Here is a 19,901-nt window from a genome sequence, read left to right on the forward strand (position 1 = left end):
TTCTTTCCAACTTCCTTCTTTTTTTTGCGAACCTCTGAAGGTAAAAAATGAACGATATGTCCAAACCTAACTTTTCCACTACAAAACATCTTGACTAAATATGTACGAGGACCACATCTTCCACCACTCTTCCTGGTCGCCACTTCAACCACTTGTGATGATGAATCTTCACTCTCACCTTCTGGTTCAACTTCAGAATTCTTTCTCCCACGCTACCCCTATCATGACTCTCTTTCTGTCTTGATTGTTTTTCTTCTACTGACAGTGCTAAATGTGGCTTCAGCAATGAAAACCTCATTCTGGCCTGTCTTATGAGAAACAGGTCCCTCATAATTTTATACACCTCCATTACATCTCCCCTTAACTTCCTCTGTTCCAAGAAATACAAACCCAGCCTTATCCAATCATTCCTCAGCTGATCTGCATGTAAATGACGTTCAGGATGAGTTTCCGAGTTTTTCTCCCTGAATCTAATGAATCCGATCATTGTCAATGGAATCCTTTTAGACGTGGATCCGATGCTATTTGTTCCCCAGGAAGTGACCATTCTCATTCTGTGACAGAGACGTTTTTTGTTTTGTACAAAATCTGCACTGGAACTTCCCACTTTCAAAGTATTATCATTTACTGTACATTAGGCTGCATCTGCAAACTTGTCTCTCACATGTCCAGTGATTCGGAGGACACTTGTAAATCAGGAATCGTGACATTCACAACAGCGTGCTGGAGAAAGTTACAGTTTGATTGCGGGTGACAGTGGTGGAGGAACGGAGAGCTGGGATTCGCCCGTGAAAGCAGCAACAAAGTTTAAAACAATCACAGTGAACATGGAGCTCCAACCCATGACCATGAAATTAAGAATCTCATGCTCTATTGACTGAGGTAACTGGGCAACCATCGGTAGCGTTGCCATAATTCTCATAAAGTGAGATAACTGTTGGTTTCCTCCTGGTGCCTCAGCTTTTTTTGTGTTGCAAGATGTAAAAGGAAATTGATCAACAAAAGCCCAAGGATGCAATACATTCCACTCAATCATCAATAACATCATTTCCATCTTCCACTTTTTAGCTGCACCTCCTTCCAAAGATTGCAATCCATTTTACTGAGGAATTGTTCTGGGATTTATTGTTTACCTACGTTGTGTCCTCATTTTGATATGAGATTCTCTTCAATATCCACCACAAATTGAATTGCAAACCTAACAGACGAACACGAAAAACACAAATCCCATGGTGCTCACTTTCAGATACAGAACAGTCAGCTTTAAATAACATGAACACATTTTAGATGGGAACGATTTCGAAACTTGTTACTATTGCTTGTGACTCATTCATTGTGCTCAGAGTATGAGGAGGTTTGGCCCGGGATGTCGTGTCCCGTGTCCCGCGGATGTACAGTAACCCTCTGATTGATTTGTTGTTTTCTGTTGACAGTGGATGATTGGAGAGTGTGGGTTTAGAATATTGCTGCTTGTCCCGGTCTCACTGACTGTGGCATTGGGAATGAGTGAATAATTGATGTAACTGTTTTCCTGTGCGACATAAAGCTTTGACCGGCTCTTATTAACCGAGGTAGCACGGAATGATCCTTTAATAATCGCTCACAAATTTGAACAGAAATCAGCTGTAATGTTCAACGTTGAGGGTGACTTTCTGCTCTGACAGGGGTAGAAAGGAAATTGAGTGAAAGACGCTGTGAACAGCTTGAGTGTACAGAACTGTACAGAGGAAAAGCAAATGTAACAGTCTGTGACATATTGCAATTTGATAACATGTATTGACGAATGTCTATCACTCAAGGTTTCCTGGTATTTCATGGAATACGTTTTGATAAGGTTTCAACGTGGTTTTGAACTGGGGACTGTTCCCAAATACAAGAAAGATGAGAACTCTAACTTTATGGAAACACTGCACTGCAATCAACCTGGGGAGCATAACCAGAATGTTAAACTGTTATTTTAAATTAGCACGAGGTGATTTTTTTCAAAGTCATCTTTAAATGATCTATAAATGATTCGAAGCTCATGACATTCTGGCTATTTCAGCAGCCGTGTTGAAAACATCAAATGTTTTTGCTTTTGACGTCTTCAATCTTCAGGAAAATATAATTCAGGAATGTGAGATTCCAGATATGTGGATAGGCTGGAGAAGCTGGGGTTGTTCATCTTCGAGCAGAGAAGGAGAGAGGAGAATAGATCGAATGCTTAAATGAAGGGTTTAGATCCTAGAATTAAAGAGGAACTGTTTCTATTGGCTGAAGGATTGAAGATCCAGAGAGTACAGATTGAGGAAGATTGACAGAAGAAGAGTCGACATCGAGATCTCTTGAAACGATCACTGACCTGAAACATTAACTCTGTTTCTCACTCCACAGATGCTGGCGAACCTGCTGAGTATTTCCATCACTTTCTGCTCATATTTTAGATTTCCAGCAACAACAGTATTTTTGCTTTTGTGCTCAGTTTCATCCCAAGTTGGGCAAGTATATTTTTAACTTTGCTGTTGCTTTTATGACCGAACTCCATTTACCAGGTATAATGCTTTATTGCATGTAGTTGCAGCCGAGTGGTTAAGATGATAAACTTAACAATCTGTTGTGAATTCTGTGTGAGTGCTCGTGTCCTGCTGTCTACCTTTCTGATTATTTCAAAGTTTAACCAGGTCCCTGCAGAACCCATCATCAATTACAGGTAATAAAATCCTGCACCTTTCAATCCCTCCAGGATTTTCTCATTTCCATTTCAAAATGTACCTTTAGAAATGGAACAAAAATCTACCAAATTGTAGATACTCTTTCTTTCCGGCTGTCTGTCTCTCTTTCGGCCTCCCTTACTCTCGGTGTACATATCTGTGTGTTTCATTCTCTGTGTGTGTCAATGTGGTTCAATTCCCTGAGGAGGTGACTGGATTTTTACCTTCACAAACTTGATTTATTTTAGTTGTGTAGCATCATTTTAAAATGTTGCAGTGGAAAGTAGCAGGGTAAAAATAATAAAAGACGAGATTGTCTCTTTCTGCATTTTCTTGAGTGGAGACTGTTCAGCGACTAACTGCAGGTGTATTAAAAAGCAGAGGATGATTTAAATTTTAACTGAGCAACATTGAAACAGATATAGACCGAGTCGTTATAGTCGAGTGGTTAGGTAATGAATACATCGAGAGAATGAATTAATAAATTTAAAAAAAACAAAGTGAAATACCTCGGACATTCGGAATTGTTTCCACCGCTGCCAGCTCTCACAGGGAACAGGAAAATAAACGTTCATTGACAACTTTTACCAGAACAGAGAGCTGAAAACCAACAGGAAAACCTCGAAAATAGAGAAGGCTGGAAGGTGAACTGATGGAATTTGCGAAGCTTTTTCCCTGTTTCATCAGGTATTAGAGGCGAAATTTAGTCACTCAGCTTCAGGTTTACATTTGCTGATCCGGAATCAAACAAACAGCAAGATTTTTATAGACCTGGAAAGAAAGATTCTATTTTGAGATGCAATTCTTAAGATCATATTTTGACATCTGATGGATCAGCATTTTTGTCCAACTCTCTCTCTCTCTCTCTGCCATTAAATGACTGCAGTGACCACACTTTAAAAGTACTTCCTTGACTGTAAAGTGCTTTGTGAGATCCTGGGGACGTGAAAGGCGCTGTTTTCTTTTCTTTTCTTCCTTTCTGTCTGTCAGTCTCAGTGAAGTAAAATATGGAATTGTGGAGTGAATCTGTTCCTTTCAGCATCTACTCCACACTCTGCCGTTCTCTTTCTCCTTTTCTCTCTTTTTCTCTTTGTTTCCCGCTCCTCGGTGTCTGTCTGGAATAAAAATCCTCCCTCAGGGGCTGGTGGATGAACCCAGGTCTGTGAACAGTGCGATTCTTGGTCTGATGCTTCTGTTGTGGATACACAACTGTGAGTTGTGTTCCTTCCTTTTTAGTTCAGTGATGAGTATCCTTACCTATCACATGGGGAGTGTGGAGTCAATTTCTACATGGGGAGGTTGCACATTTTCAAGATATCGGAATGTTTCATGGTGCAGCTTCATCTCAAAATATAATGGCGAATGTTAGCAGAGATAAAAATGCAAGAGGGAATGTTCTCTTTACGAATTTTCTGAAGCAGTGACAGTTTCATCATGAAGTGCCCTGACAGTACACAGTGATAGATAATTGTGATTTTAGTCTAATACTGATTTCTGTTCGTGCTGCTCAGTGACACTGCTTCATATCTGCCAGTCTGCCATGTTGGAACTTGTTAAAGTTGATGAAGAATTAAAGAAGTACGCCTGTCGCAACAACCCTAATATAAAAGCAAAATATTGCAGATGCTGGAAATCTGAAATAAAAACAAAAAGTGCTGGAAATATTCAGCAAGTCTGACCGCATCTGTGGAGAGCGCGGCAGAGTTAACGGTTAAGGTCAGCGACATTTCACTAGAACTGGCAAAGGTTAGCAATGTAATAGATTTTAAGCAAATAAAGTGAGGTGGTGCAAAAGAGAACAAAAGAACAAAGAGAACAGAAGAACAAATATTATTCCCAATGAGCTTCATTACGTTTTTATTCAGCAAGGAATGCATTTTTGTGTCATTTCATACAGCAGCAAGAAAATATCATTCCCTGACCGTGTTTCATTCCTTGACTAGGAATATAACCATGTCTGCGATGTAGAAAGCATTGAATTCCACAAGACCACCAGGGAATCTGCCAGAATTCACTACAAGTGAGCTGCTCCACGCTACATTTGCTATTTCTTCACTTCAGGCCATTTTCACCACAGATTAGTTTCTCATTAAAACAATCAAATGTTTACCTGAAACACAAAAGCCTTGTTCAGGCAATGACAGCACAGAATGTGTTGACATGAGCACAAAGCTGCAGATGTACAATTTTCAATTTCCAAGATGAACCAACCTCATCAATGTACAAAGCAGCACACTGCCATCATACATCAATAGAAACAACTGACACACATCAAATTCTGCCAGTTTCATGTGGGATCTCCTTCAGCTTCTATCATTGCTTTTTCTCCAGCTCTCTCTGTTCCCCCAGCTCCCAGGTGAATTAGATGCCTGATGTGAACAGATCGAATTCATGAAACCCAGATTTCCCTGGAAAGCCAGGAATGGGAATGAAAGATGGAGGACATTGGGAAACAATGGGTTTTGCAGATAACAGGATAAATAAGCACTGTGATCTCATCTTCCTGCTTCTTCCAGATACTGAATACTGGAATGTGTAAGAGTTGTTCCCATTAGCAATTATCCCCAGTCACACTCTCCTTCCAATCTTTTACCCCTTGCTTATATTTCAAACTCTGCATAATTTCTCACTGGTTTTCAATGTGTATTTGGCTCTAATGGGTTGGAAGATGGTAGAATGACTGTGAAGGCAGCAGCAGTGCTGTTAACGAACATACAATAGCAGAAACGTACAGTACAGAAGGAGGCCGTTCGGTCCAGCAGGATTCGTTGACAGAGCATTTGTGATTTGTTGATCAGGAATGATATTTGTGCAGGTTGAGCAGCAGGCAGAAATATCTGCCCCATTGACTGTCACCAATATTTTCCTGGCCTTTTTCTCACTTTCATCAGTTCATCACTCTGTGTTCTAACATGTTCCCCTTTCCTTCCCAAGCTCTGTCTCTATAACTGTTATCGACCAGTTACATCTCTGACTTCTTCAGCTCTGCTGCACAGTCACCGACCTGGACCTTTAATTGTGTTTCGCTCTCTCCACAGATACCGCAGGTGGCTCAGCTGCACAGCAGGACAGGAAAAAGAATGGAAGAGCTATAGTGATAGGGGATTCTATCGTGAGGTGTACAGATAGGCGTTTCAGTGGTGGGAAATGGTCTCCAGGATGGTATGTTGCCTCCCTGGTGCTCTGGTCAAGTATGTCATGGAGCAGCTGCAGGACATTCTGAAGGGGGAGGGTGAACATTCAGAGGTCGTGGTACACACTGACATAGGCAGAAAGAGGGCTGAGGCACTGCAACAAGAATTTAGGGAGCTAGGTCGAAGATTGAAAAGCAGGATCTCAAACGGGGTATTCTCTGGATTACTCCTGGTGCCACATGCGAGTGAGTATAGGAATAGGAGGATAGAGCAGATGAATGCGTGGCTGAGGAGATGGTGCAGGAGGGATCACTGGGTCTGTTTCTGGCGTGCAAGTTGCGTGGGTTGCACCTGAACTGGAACGGGACCACAATCTTGCTGAGAGGTTTGGTAGTGCTGTTGGGGGTGCGGGGCTGGGGTGGGGTGGTGGGTGCGGGGGCGGGGTGGGTGGGGTTGCAGGGTGCTAACATAATTTGGCAGGGGGATGGGAAACAAAGTGGAGGTACAGTAGGGGGTGATGCACAGCCAAATATAAAAGACAAACTGAGTCATTGTGGAATGCAGAGCAAATATTGTTAAGGCACAAGTGAAAAATGCAAGGCTGGATTGCATCGATTTTAATGAAAGGAATCTTACCAGTAAGGCAGATGAATTGAGGGCGAGGATTGTCACATTGGATTATGATCTTATTGATATCACAGAGACATGATTGAGGGAGGGGCAGGACTGGCAACTCAATATTCCAGGGTATAGAATCTACAGGCGAAACAGGGGTCCATTAGGGGCCAAAGTGGCAATCTGTGTGTGGAGCTGGAGGTTATAGGTGAGGTTTTAAAAGATTACTTTTCATCTGTGTTCACTATGGAGAAGGACGATGTGGGTGTAGATATCAGGGAGGGAGATTGTGATATACTTGAACACATTAACATTGAAAGGGAGGAATCATTACCTGTTTTAGCGGGCTTAAAATTTGATAAATCCCCAGGCCCAGGTGCGATGTATCCCAGGCTATGATGTGAGACAAGGGAGGTGATCAGAGGGGCTTTGACACAAATTTTCAGATCCTCTCTGGCCACAGGAGACGTACCAGAGGATTGGAGGACAGCGAAGATGGTACCTTTCTTCAAGACGGGTTCCAGGGATAAACCAGGTAATGACAGACCGGTGAATCTAACATCAGTGGTTGGGCATCTAGTGGAAGAAATTCTGAGGGACTGGATTAATCTCCACTTGGAGAGGCAGGGATTAATTAGGGATAGTTAACATGTCTTTGTCAGGGAGGGATCGTGTCTAACTAACTTGATTGAATTCTTTGAGGTGGTGGCTAGATGTGTAGATGAGGGTAAACCAGTTGATGTAGTCAAATAGACTTTAGTAAGTCTTTTGATAAAGTCCCGCATGGGAGATTGGTTACGAAGGTAAGGGCCCATGGGATCCAGGGAACTTTGGCAAAGTGGATCAAAAATTGACTTAGTGGCAGGAGGCAGAGGGTGGTCGTCGTGGGTTGTTTTTGTGAGTGGAAGCCTGTGACCAGTGGTGTAGCGCAGGGATCACTGCTGGGACCCTTACTGTTTGTAGTGTACATTAATGATTTAGACGTGAATATAGGAGGTATGATCAGTAAATTCGCAGATGACACGAAAATTGGTGGTGTCGTAAATAGTGAGGAGGAAAGCCTTAGATTACAGGACGATATAGAGGGGCTGGTAAGATGGGTGGAGCAGTGGCAAATGGAATTTAATCCTGATAAGTGTGAGGTGATGCATTTTGGGAGGACGAACAAGGCAAGGGAATATACAATGGATGCTAGGACCCTAGGAAGTACAGAAGGTCTGGGGGACCTTGGTGTACTTGTCTATAGACCACTGAAGCAGCAGCACTGGCAGATGAGGTGGTTAGGCAGGCATATGGGATAATTGCCTTTATTAGCCGAGGCACAGAATATAAGAGCAGGGAGGTTATGATGGAGCTGTATAAAATGCTAGTTCGGCCACAACTGGAGTACTGTGCGCAGTACTCTGGGCAGCACACTTTAGGAAGGATGTGATTGCCCTGGAGAGGGTGCAGAGGCGATTCAGGATGATGTTGCCTGACCTGGAACATTTCAGTTATGAAGAGAGACTGAAATGGCTCGGGTTATTTTCCTTAGAGTAGAGAAGGCTGAGGGGGGACACGATTGAGGTATACAAAATTAGAGGGGCATTGATAGGTTCGACAGAAAGAAACCTTTTCCTTAGCGGAGGTGTCAATAACCAGGGGGCATAGATTTAAGGTAGGGGGCAGGAGGTTTAGAGTGGATTTGAGGGAAAAAGTTCACTCAGAGGGTGTTTGGAATTTGGACCACACTGCCTGAAAAGGGTTGGTAGAGGCAGGAACCCTCACAACATTTACCAAGTATTTCGATGAGCACTTGAAACGGCAGAGAATACAAGGCTACAGGCCAAGTGCTGAAAAATGGGATTCGAATAATTAGGTTCTTTATGACCAGCACAGACACGATTGGCCGAAGGGCCTGTTTTTCTGCTGTATAAGTCTATGACTGCCGAGTTGCGAACCATTTGCTGTTTCTTTTTAATGTCAGTCACATTTGTGAGAGTTGTCATAACAGTAAAAAAGACTGATTACTTTCTGACCAGGAATCGAACCAAGAACGCGAGAGTGAATGCATTGAGCCCACGCCAGTGAAGCTCACCCACGCCTTTCAATATTAGCTGCTTTTTCCCATTTCTTCACCTTCAACAGGCTGATTTGTTTGTTTATTTCTCACACATTTTTTGCCTTTTGTTCAGTTTATGACAAATCCACGATCTCTGATTGATATTGAGACATTTGAACATTTCCAACCAGCAAAGTGAGCAGTCAACTCAAGAAAAATGACACAAAGCCGCTGTGAGCAGGGCTTGAACCTGCGCAGGGAAATTCCCCATTGGATTTCGAGTCCAACGCCTCAACCACTCGGCCATCACAGCTCAGCTGCTGCTTGCTCTTCTAATTAAATCATTGGTACAATGCATTAGACAATTGCTTAAATTAGACATATTCTGGGGAATCATTGTCTTTGAGCCTTGAGTTGAGTTGCATCTCCCAGTGGATGTTAAAATTAACATGATGGAATCAGTGTAGTTTACAGCACAGAAGGAAGCCTCTCAACCCACCGAGCCAGCACCGGCTCTTTGAAAGATCAGTCAGTTTAATCCTACAATCCAGCTTTTCCCCATCACCCTGGAAATCAGTCCTCTTCTCTTCTCGCTCTTCTCTGTTTTATGGACCTCAGAAAATTCTGTATCCGCGCTGTCACTGGTCCTTTAATTCCATCACTTTAATTTTTCTAACAAGTTGATTATGTGGTCTTTCTCCGAATGCTTTTTAAACTCCATCTCCACAACATCAATCACATTACCGCTACCCTCATCAACTTTAGAGTTATACAGCTATACAGCACAGGAATAGGCCCTTCGGCCCATCGTATCTGTGCCAGCGATCAAGCACCCATCTATTCTAATCCCATTTCGAGCACTTGGCAAGCAGCCTTGTATGCTATGGCGTTTCAAGTGCTCATCTAAATACTTATTAAATGTTGTGAGTGTTCCTGCCGCTACCACCCCTTCAGGTCGTATGTTCCAGTTTCTTTCTCCATTAATTCATCACAGAACACATTTCATGAGAAAAACATCATCTGCCATGAAAACAAAACCCAGTTCATTAATTCACATCCCTTGGCAAAGAGGATTCCCCAAAGAAATATTGTCAACAACCCACCGCTGGCCTTCCAAAGGCCAGCCCTGCTTTTGTAGCATGTGTCTGCCGAGCGGTCGGACCTCAGTGTATCGACTCAGTTCAAGGTCCAAATGAACATTGGTGTGAATGGAACGTGTGTAACCTCGAAACAGCGGTGGTAACTGAGCAATGTTAACGGCTTTAAGACCGTGAAAGTGAATGTTACAGTCTGCGAAGCCACAGTGAAATGAAATGGAAGCAAGTGAGTGTTAATAGTGGAAGGAATAATCTGAGAGAAGGGGCAGGTTTGAATGTTGGAGCGTGAAGCACAGGCATGTGTAAGTGAAATACTGTAAAAGGAGACAGTAGTTTTTTTTCTCCATCAAGAAGAAATTCATTTTCAAGAAGTAAGGATTGGTTATTTGCTGCATTCCATTAGTTGGTGCAGCAGCCGGTTTAAGACATAAAGCAAGCTCTGTCTGGATTTGGAGTTGCTGTGACCACAACACAGAGTATTCACCATTATACATTCACAGTCCCACTGAAGCAGCTGCGACAGTCTAACACAATTGTTTGAGAAAGATCTTTTTTCGTGAAGAGGATTTCTCGACAAAAGCTGCCTGATCTGCTGAATATTTCTAACATGTGATGCTTTTATTTTGGACTTTCCACCTGAGCAGCTTTTCTGCTGATATCAGAAACAGCAAGGGTCCCAGCACCGATCCCTGTGGTGCACCATTGGTCACCGATATAACACAAATTATGACCGCATTGGGAATGGAACCCCAGTTCAATGGAATTATGATCGCTGAAACCCCGACTATCAACAATTTTGGGGGATGCCATTGACCAGAAACAGAACTGAATCAGCCACATACATACTGTGTCTACAACAGCGGGTCCGAGGCTGGGAATTCTGCAGCGATTAACCCAACACCTGACACCCCAAAGCCTGTCCGCCATCTACAAGACACAAGTCAGGAGTGCGATGGAATACTCTCCACTTACTTGAATGATATTGGAGCTGCACTCAGGAAGCTCAACTCCATCCGGGACAAAGCAGCCCACTTGATTGGCAGCCCATCCGCCACCATAAACATTCACTCCCTTTGCCACCAAAGTGGCAGCAGTGTGTATCATCTACAAGATACACTGCAGCAACTCACCACAACTCCTTCAACAGCACTTTGCAATTCGACAGCGCTTTGCAAACGCGTGACCTCTGCCACCTGGAAGGGTAAGGACAGCAGGTGAGTGGGAACATCACTATCTGCAAGTTCCCCTCCAAGCCACACACCATCCTGACTTGGAAATATATCACCGTTCCTTTACTGATATTGGATCAAAATCCTGGAACTCCCTCCCTAACAGCACTGTCCGTGCACCGACACCACATGGACTGCAGCGGTTCAAGAAGGCAGCTCACCACCACCTTCTCAAGGGAAATTAGGGATGGGCAAGGCAAATCCCAGGATGTTGATGGAGGAGGATTCAGCGATGATAATGCCGTTGAACTTCAAGGGGAGATGTTTAGAATTTCTCTTGTTGGGGATGAAAATTGTCCAGCAATTGTGAGGTGTGACTGCAACTTGCCGTTTATCAGTCCAAGCTTGACTGTAGTCCAGGCCTTGCTGCATATGGACTGCTTCAGTGTCTGAGGAGTCGAGAATGGGACCAACCATAGTGCAATAATCAGCGAGCATCCCCACGTCTGACCTTGTGATGGAGGGACGGTCATTGATGAAGCATCTGAAGTTGATTGGATCCAGGACAAGACTCTGAGGAACTCCTGCAATTATGTCCAGGAGCTGAGATGATTGACGCCCAACAACACAACCATCTGCCTTTTAAAATAGAAGAATAGAAGATAGGAGCAGGAGTAGGCCATTCGGCCCTTCGAGCCTGGTCCGCCATTCATTCTGATCATGGCTGATCATACAACTCACTAATCTGTTTCCACTTTTCCCCCATATCCATCGATCCCTTTGAGCTCAAGAGCTTGAAAACATACAATGTTTTGACCTCAACTGCTTTCTGTGGGAGCGAATTCCACAGGTTCACCACTCTCTGGGTGAAGAAACGTCTCTTCATCTCAGTCCTGAATTTTTTAAAATTCATTCATGGGATGTGGGCGACGCTGGCCAGGCCAGCATTCATTGCCCATCCCGAATTGCCCTTGAGAAGGTGGTGGTGAGCTGCCTTCCTGAACCGCTGCAGTTCATTTGGTGTAGGTATACCCACAGTGCTGTGAGGAAGGGAGTTCAAGGATTTTGACCTAGCGACAGTGAAGGAGCAGCGATATAGTTCCAAGTCAGGATGGTGTGTGACTTGGAGGGGAACTTGCAGGTGGTGGTGTTCCCATGTATTCGCTGCCCTTGTCCTTCTAGTTGGTAGACGTCGCGGGTTTGGAAGGTGCTGTCGAAGGAGCCTTGCTGCAGAGCATCTTGTAGGTGGTACACACTGCTGCCACTGTGCGTCGGTGGTGGAGGGAGTGAATGTTTGTAGATGGGGTGCCAATAAAGTGGGCTGCTTTGTCCTGGATGGTGTCGAGCTTCTTGAGTGTTGTTGGAGCTGCACCATCCAGGCAAGTGGAGAGTATTCCATCACACTCCTGACTTATGCCTTGTAGATGGTGGGCAGGCTTTTGGGAGTCAGAAACTGAGTTACTCGCCTCAGGATTCCTAGCCTCTGACCTGCTCTTGTAGCCATGGTATTTATATGGCTACTCCAGTTCAGTTTCTGGTCAATGGTAACCCCTAGGATGTTGATAGTTGGGGATTCTGCGATGGTAATGCTGTTGAATGTCAAGGGGAGATGGTTAGATTCTCTCTTGTTGGAGATGGACATTGTCTGGCACTTGTGTGGCGCGAATGTTACTTGCCACTTATCAGCCCAAGCCTGGATATTATCCAGGTCTTGCTGCATTTCTACACGGACTGCTTCAGTATCTGAGGAGTCACGAATGGTGCTGAACATTGTGCAATCATCCGCGAACATCCCCACTTCTGACCTTATGATTGATGGAAGGCCATGATAAAGCAGTTGAAGATGGTTGGGTCCAGGACACTACCCTGAGGAACTCCTGCAGTGATGTCCTGGAGCTCAGATGATTGACCTCCAACAACCACAACCATCTTCCTTTGCACCAGGTATGTCTCCAGCCAGCAGAGGGCTTCCCCCTGATTTCCGTTGACCTCAGTTTTGCTAGGGCTCCTTGATGCCATACTCGGTCAATTGCTGCCTTGATGTCAAGGGCAGTCACTCTCACCTCACCTCTTGAGTTCAGTTCTTTTGTCCATGTTTGAACCAAGGCTGTAATGAGGTCAGCAGCTGAATGAACACAAACTGAGCGTCACTGACCAATGGTTTACCCCGCATCCTTAGTCTATGACCACTGGTTCTGGACTCCCCCACCATCGGGAACATCCTTCCTGCATCTACCCTGTCAAGGCCTGTTAGAAATTTATAGGGTTCTATGAGATCCCCCTCCCCGCCCCCACACACAAACAACCCGCCCCCACCCCACCACCCCACCCCCCGCCTCCACCCCTTCACCTTTCTGAACTCCAGCGAATATAATCCTAAACAATTCAATTTCTCATACGTCAGTCTTGCCATCCCAAAATTCAGTCTGGTACACCTTCGTTGCACTCCCTCGAGAGCAAGAACATCCTACCTCAGATAAGGCGACCAAAACTACACAGTATTCCTTCCAGGTGTGGCCTCACCAAGGCCCTGTATAATTGCAGCAAGACATTCCTGCTCCTGTACTCGAATCCTATCGCAATGAAGGCCAACATAACGTTTGCCTTTTTTTTAACACCTGTCACACCTGCATGCTTACGTTTAGCGACTGGCGTACGAGAACATGCAGGTCTCGTTGGATATTCTCCTCTCTCAGTTTTCTCGGCATTCAGATGATAATCTGCCTTCCTGCTTTTGCCACCAAAGTGGATAACATCACATTTATTCACATTATACTTCATCTACCATACATTAGTTTGATCAATTTGCTTACCCACTATTTTTTTCATGTTTGTACTTGCAGCTGTTCAATTTTCAGTCCGTTAACACCCTTTCTGTACGAATGCTTTGTCTTTCAACAAATCATTTACATATCTTTGCTCCATGACCTTCTGGTCAGCAATTCTGTGACGTTGTCCTATTTCCACCTTCTCCTTGTTATCTCTTGCCGCACCCATACTTTACTTGCTTATTACCTTTTCCATTTCTAATATTTGCCGGTTCTGAAGAAGGGTCACTGACCTGAAACGTTAACTTCTCTCTCCACAGATGCTGCCAGACCTGCTGAGTATTTCCAGCATTTTTTGTTTTTATTTCAACTACTCCTGGATGTTCGTTTCCCATCTCTGGTCAGCCTGCAGCGATGTCTCCGTAATCCCAACGATATCATACCCGTTTACATCCAATTGCACAATTAATTCATCCACTTTATTGCTCATACCGACCATTCCCTGGTGTGCAGCAAGGTTAGACTCAAACCAAAGATGCTGCATCACTCCAAGCAGAAGAGCCACTCACACATCAACACGAGCAGAATTTCTTATCCACAGCTGTTACATAAATTTCTAAATTCAACTTGAAAAAGCCCTTCAAAACACTCCCACAGGGGATGCAGAGACCAAGTGGGTCCACATCAGAGACGCCATCTATGTGTCAGCTATGATCACCTATGGTAAATGTGTGAAGTAGAATGCAGACTGGTTTCAATCTCACTTTGAAGAGCTGGACTCTGTCATAGCCGCTATGCGCATTGCACTGTTGAACTTCAAGAAAGCCCCCAGCGAGCTAACATCTGTCGCACTTAAAGCAGCCAGAAACGCAAATGACGACTGGCAACACCTATGCAGCCATATTCAGCTGGCCTCCAACACCGGAAGAATCAGAGATATGTATGATGGTATTCAGAGAGCTTTTGGGCCACCCATCAAGAAGATCGCCCCCCTCAAATCTAAATCAGGGGACACAACTACTGACCAACGCAAGCAATTGAACCTCTGGGTGGAGCACTACCGAGAACTGTACTCCAGGGAAAATGTTGTCACTCAGACCGCCCTCAATGCAGCCCAGTCTCTGCCACTCATGGATGAGCTGGATGTACAGCAAAAAAAATCAGAACTCAGTGATGCCATTGATTCCCTAACCAGCGGAAATGCCCCTGGGAAGGACAGCATTACCCCTGAAATAATCAAGAGTGCTAAGCCTGCTATACTCTCAGCACTATACGAACTGCTTTGACTGTGTAGGGTCGAGGGAGCAGTACCACAGGACATGCAGGATGCCAATATCAACACCCTCTATAAGAACAAAGGTGACCGTGGTGACTGCAACAACTACCGTGGAGTCTCCCTGCTCAGTATAGTGGGGAAGTCTTCGCTCGAGTCGCTTTAAACAGACTCCAGAAGCTGGCCGTGCATGTCTACCCTGAGGCACAATGTGGCTTTTGAGCAGAGAGATTGATCATTGACATGCTGTTCTCCCTTCGTCAGCTACAGGAGAAAGGCCGTGAAAAACAGATGCTGCTCTACGTTGCTTTCATTGATCTCACCAAAGCCTTTGACCTCGTCAGCAGACGTGGTCTCTTCAGACTACTAAAAAAGATCAGATGTCCACCAGAGCTACTAAGTATCATCACCTCATTCCATGACAATATGAAAGGCACAATCCAGTATAGCAGCACCTCATCAGACTCCTTACCTATTCCGAGCGGCGTGAAACAGGACTGTGTTCTCGCACCCACGCTGTTTGGGATCTTCTTCTCCCTGCTGCTCTCACATGCATTCAAGTCTTCAGTAGAAGGAATTTTCCTCCACACAAGATCAGGTGGCAGGTTGTTTAACCTTGCCCGTCTAAGAGCGAAGACCAAAGTACGGAAATTCCTCATCAGGGAACTCCTCTTTGCTGACAGTGCAGCATTAACATCTCACACTGATGAGTGTCTGCAGAGTCTCATCGACAGGTTTGCGGCTGCCTACAACGAATTTGGCCGAACAATCAGCCTCAAGAAAATGAACATCATGGGACAGGACGTCAGAAATGCTTCATCCATCAATATTGGAGACCATTCTCCGGAAGTGGTTTAAGAGTTCAGCTACCTAGTCTCAACTATCACCAGTAACCTATCTCTCGATGCAGAAATCAACAAATGCACGGGAAAGGCTTCCACTGCTTTGTCCAGACTGGCCAAGAGAGTGTGGGGAAATGGCGCACTGACACAGAACACAAAGGTCCGAGTGTATCAAGCCAGTGTCCTCAGTACCTTGCTCTACAGCAGCGAGGCCTGGACAATGTATGTCAGCCAAGAGCGATGTTTCAATTCATCCCATCTTCGCTGCCTCTGGAGAATCCTTGGCATCAGGTGGCAAGATCGTATCTCCAACACAGAAGTCCTCGAGGCCGCCAACATCCCCAACTTATGCACCCTATTGAGCCAGCGGTGCTTGAGATGGCTTGGCCATGTGAGCTGCATGGAATATGGCAGGATCCCCAAGGACACATTGTGCAGCGAGCTCATCACTGGTACCAGCCGTCCATGTCTCCACTTTAAAGATGTCTGCAAACGCGACAAGAAGTCCTGTGACATTGATCACAAGTCGTGGGAGTCAGTTGCCAGTGATCGTTAAAGCTGGCGGGCAGCCATAAATGCGGGGCTAAAGCGTGGTGAGTCGAAGAGACTTAGCAGTTGGCAGGAAAAAAGACAGAAATGCAAGGGGAGAGCCAACTGCATAACAGCCCTGACAACCAACTTTATCTGCAGCACATGTGGAAGAGTCTGTCACTCTCGAATTGGCCTTTCTAGCCACTCCAGGCGCTGCTCCACAAAGCACTGACCACCTCCAGGCGCTTACCCATTGTCTCTCGAGACAAGGAGGCCAAAGAAGAAGATTATTAATACTCCACACGTTAAGTTGCAAAGCCTAAGGCTTCTCTTTTTGACATTACTTGTCTCCTTCCCACTATTTTTCACTGTGGCCCTGTTTGATTCTGGCCCTTGATTTCTCTGCCTATCACTTTTCTTATTCCCCTTTGGTTCTTGTCCTTGATCACCCTTCCTCTGACTCCTTGCAAAGATTCCCATCCCCCTGCCATTTTAGTTTAACCCTCCCCAACCACTCTAGCAAACACCACCCCCCACCCCCACCCCAGGACATACCTTTGTGTTAGGTATGACTTCATCTCGTGGAGCGTTTCCCCTCTCTTTCCCATTACCTCCAGTTTTGCTCGGGCTCCTTGATACCATACTAGGTCTAATGTTACCTTGATGTCAAAGGCAGACACTGTCATCTCTCTAATACAACTCTATTTTCCATGTTTGGCCAAGGTTGTAATGAAGTCTGGAATTGCGTGCCCCTGGTGGAATCCAAACTGAGCATTGGTCAGCGATGTGTTACTGAGTAAGTGTTTATTGATTGCACTGTCAACGATACCTTCCACAACTTTTCTGATGATTGAGAGTAGACTGATGGGGTAGTTAATGGATGGATTGGACTTTTCCCCATTTTTGTAGACAGGACATAGCTGGGCAAATTTCGCATTGTCAGGAAGATGTGCGTTTTGCAATTGTACTGAAACAACTTCTCTGAGGACACAGCTGGTTCGAGAGCACAGATCTTCAGTATGACAGTTGGAATTGTGTCAGGTCCCATCGTGTTCTGAATATTCAGTGCTTTCACCCGTCTCTTGATAGCACGTGGATTTAATGGAATTATCTAAAGGCTGGCATCAATGATGATAAGGACCAATCTTCTCTTCAACCCAGGACCGAATCCGCTTCCACCACACTCTCGGTATTGGACATAGCTGTGGCCCCAGCACTGATCCTTGAGGCACTCCACGAGTTACGGTCTGATATCTTGAAAATTCTCCATTTATCCCTACTCGTTGCTTTCTGTCATTTAACCTCTAAGTCCTCCTTGGATGCTAATATATTACTTCAATTCCATGAGCCTTTATCTAGTGTATTAATCTTCGATGGTATCTTACCGAATGCCTTTTGGAAATCCAATTATACTACATTTCTGGTTCCCCTTTGTCTGCCCTTTCAGTTACATACTCAGAATTCTGGAATAAATTTGTCAATCAAGATTTCCATTCGGTAAAAACATGTTGACTTTGTTTGATCACACAATGATTTTCCAAGTGCTTGTTAATACTTCCTTTATGAAAGATTAGAACATTTTCCAGACGACTGATGTTAGGTTAACCTGCCTGCAGCTCCCCATACCATATGGGGTGTGTTGTGGCTTCAGTGGTGCAATCGGTTAGCGTGTGGTACTTATACAGCAGTGTAATTAATGAACTATGCCGAGGTTGTGAGTTCAAGCCTTACCTCGAACACTGAATTTTAGAAACGGGGTGCAATGAGAAACAGCTTGACAGTGCAGAAAAGTTCGTCCGAACTGACCAGAAGAAGGGATCGAAAACAACGATGAGGTGACATTAAAGCAACAGGAGCCACGTGCGGTGAGAGCCCTGCAAAACTTCATAGTCATTTCCAGCAGAGAAGGAGACAACTCGGTCCATGCCATCTCTGCACAGAGCAACGCAGTCAGCCTCGATGCCCGTAGCCCTGCAAGTCTGCTTTTCTCAGAATTCCTCCTGAAGGCATTTATCATTTCTGCTTCCACCACTCTTGTGGGCAGCGAGTTCCAGGTCATTATCACTTGAGATACAAAAACAGTGCTTCCTCATACTCACCCACATCCTTTTTTTTCCCACAGAACTGGCAATTTTTGGTCACTACTCCTTGTGCCGTTTCCCTTGTCTAACTTATCCAAGCCTGTCATAATCTGGTACACTTCTATTAAATCTCCCCTCAATCTCTTTTGTTCTAAGGAGAACAAGCCCAGCTCTGCCAACCTAACCTTGTAACTAAAATGCTCCATCCCAGGAACCCTTCTGCAAAATCTCCTCTGCGCCCTCTCAAGGACCCTCATATCGTTCCTGAAATGTGCTGACAAGAACAGGACAGAGTTGCTTCTAAACAGAGCTTTAAAGAAGTTCACAAAAATTGTACAGACTACTTCTATTTATGAAGCCTAAGATTCCTTATGCTTAACTAACTATTCTCTCAATATATCTTGCCACCTTCAAAGATCGATGCACCTGCACCCCCAGGTCACTCTGTTCCAGCACATTCTTTAGAACTATGCTATTACATCTACATTGCCTCTCCTTAATCCCTCTGTCAAAATGCATCACTTCACACTTGTCAGTATAAAATTATATCTGCCACCATTCTGTCCATTCTACTACCCTATCTATGTCCTGTTGTCGGCTGTTCATATTATGCTCACTGGTTGCTGCGGCTCCAAGTTTGTTGTCATCAGCAAATTTTGAAATTCTGCTATCTTGGGGAACATCACGATCTACCATTCTCCAGTCTGAAAAACAACCATTTTCATTGACTCGTTGTTTTCAGTCCTTAAGCCAATAATTTATTCAAATGGACACTGACCCTCCCATTCCACAAGTCACAATTTTGTTAACAAGCCTTTTCTGTGGTACCTTATTAAATATTTTGTTAAAATCCATATAAACAACATTCAACACACTCCCTTCATCAAACTTCTCCTTTACTTCAACAAAAAATTCAATTCAATTAGTCATGCATGATCTGTCTTTTACAAATCCCTTCTGGTTATCCTTAATTAACTTGAACATCTCGACATGTAAATTGATATTTTCCCTGACTATTGTTTCTAAAATCTTACCCACCACTGACGTTAAACCAACTGGCATTTAATTGCTCGGACTGACCTTACACATTTCTTGAATAAGGGTGTCACATTTGCCACTCCCCAATTCTATACCACCTTCTATCCTGAGTCAAACATCCAGAACTTGTGGAAAGACCTTGACCCATCTTGGACTGAGTCTGAGGAGAGTTTCTCCAACAGAGGCTGATTTTGACCTTGAGCTACATTTGAAATTTCCATTTCATCAGACATGTCTCACTAACTCTGCCTTGGATCTGAACTCAAACATTTTCTTGCACAAGATTCTGGCATGATTTGTGTTTGAGTAAATATTTGTGCTCAACTCGGAACCAAACTTTCTGATTTATTAGACTCATTTGATTCTTTCCAACTTCTTTCTTTTTTTGTGAACCTCTGAAGGTAAAAAATGAACTATAAGTACAAACTTAACTTTTCCACTACCAAACATCTTGAATAAATATGTGCGAGGAACACATCTTCCACAACTCTTCCTGGTCACCACTTCAACCACTTGTGATGATGACTCTTCACTTTCACCTTCTGGTTCAACTTCAGACTTATTTCTCCCACGCTACCCCTATCATGACTCTCTTTCTGTCTTGATTGTTTTTCTTCTACTG

General features: G+C 44.3%; 1 non-coding gene across 1 annotated transcript; it reads right to left on the bottom strand.

Annotated features, from left to right (window-relative positions):
- Positions 1–8,709: 8,709 nt before the first annotated feature.
- On the bottom strand, positions 8,710–8,793 carry trnas-cga (transfer RNA serine (anticodon CGA)). Its single transcript has one exon. It is a non-coding gene; the product is annotated as a tRNA-Ser (tRNA).
- Between the last annotated feature and the right edge of the window lie 11,108 nt (positions 8,794–19,901).

This window comes from Heterodontus francisci, unplaced genomic scaffold (genome assembly GCF_036365525.1).
Source record: "Heterodontus francisci isolate sHetFra1 unplaced genomic scaffold, sHetFra1.hap1 HAP1_SCAFFOLD_526, whole genome shotgun sequence".
Lineage (NCBI taxonomy): Eukaryota > Metazoa > Chordata > Chondrichthyes > Heterodontiformes > Heterodontidae > Heterodontus > Heterodontus francisci.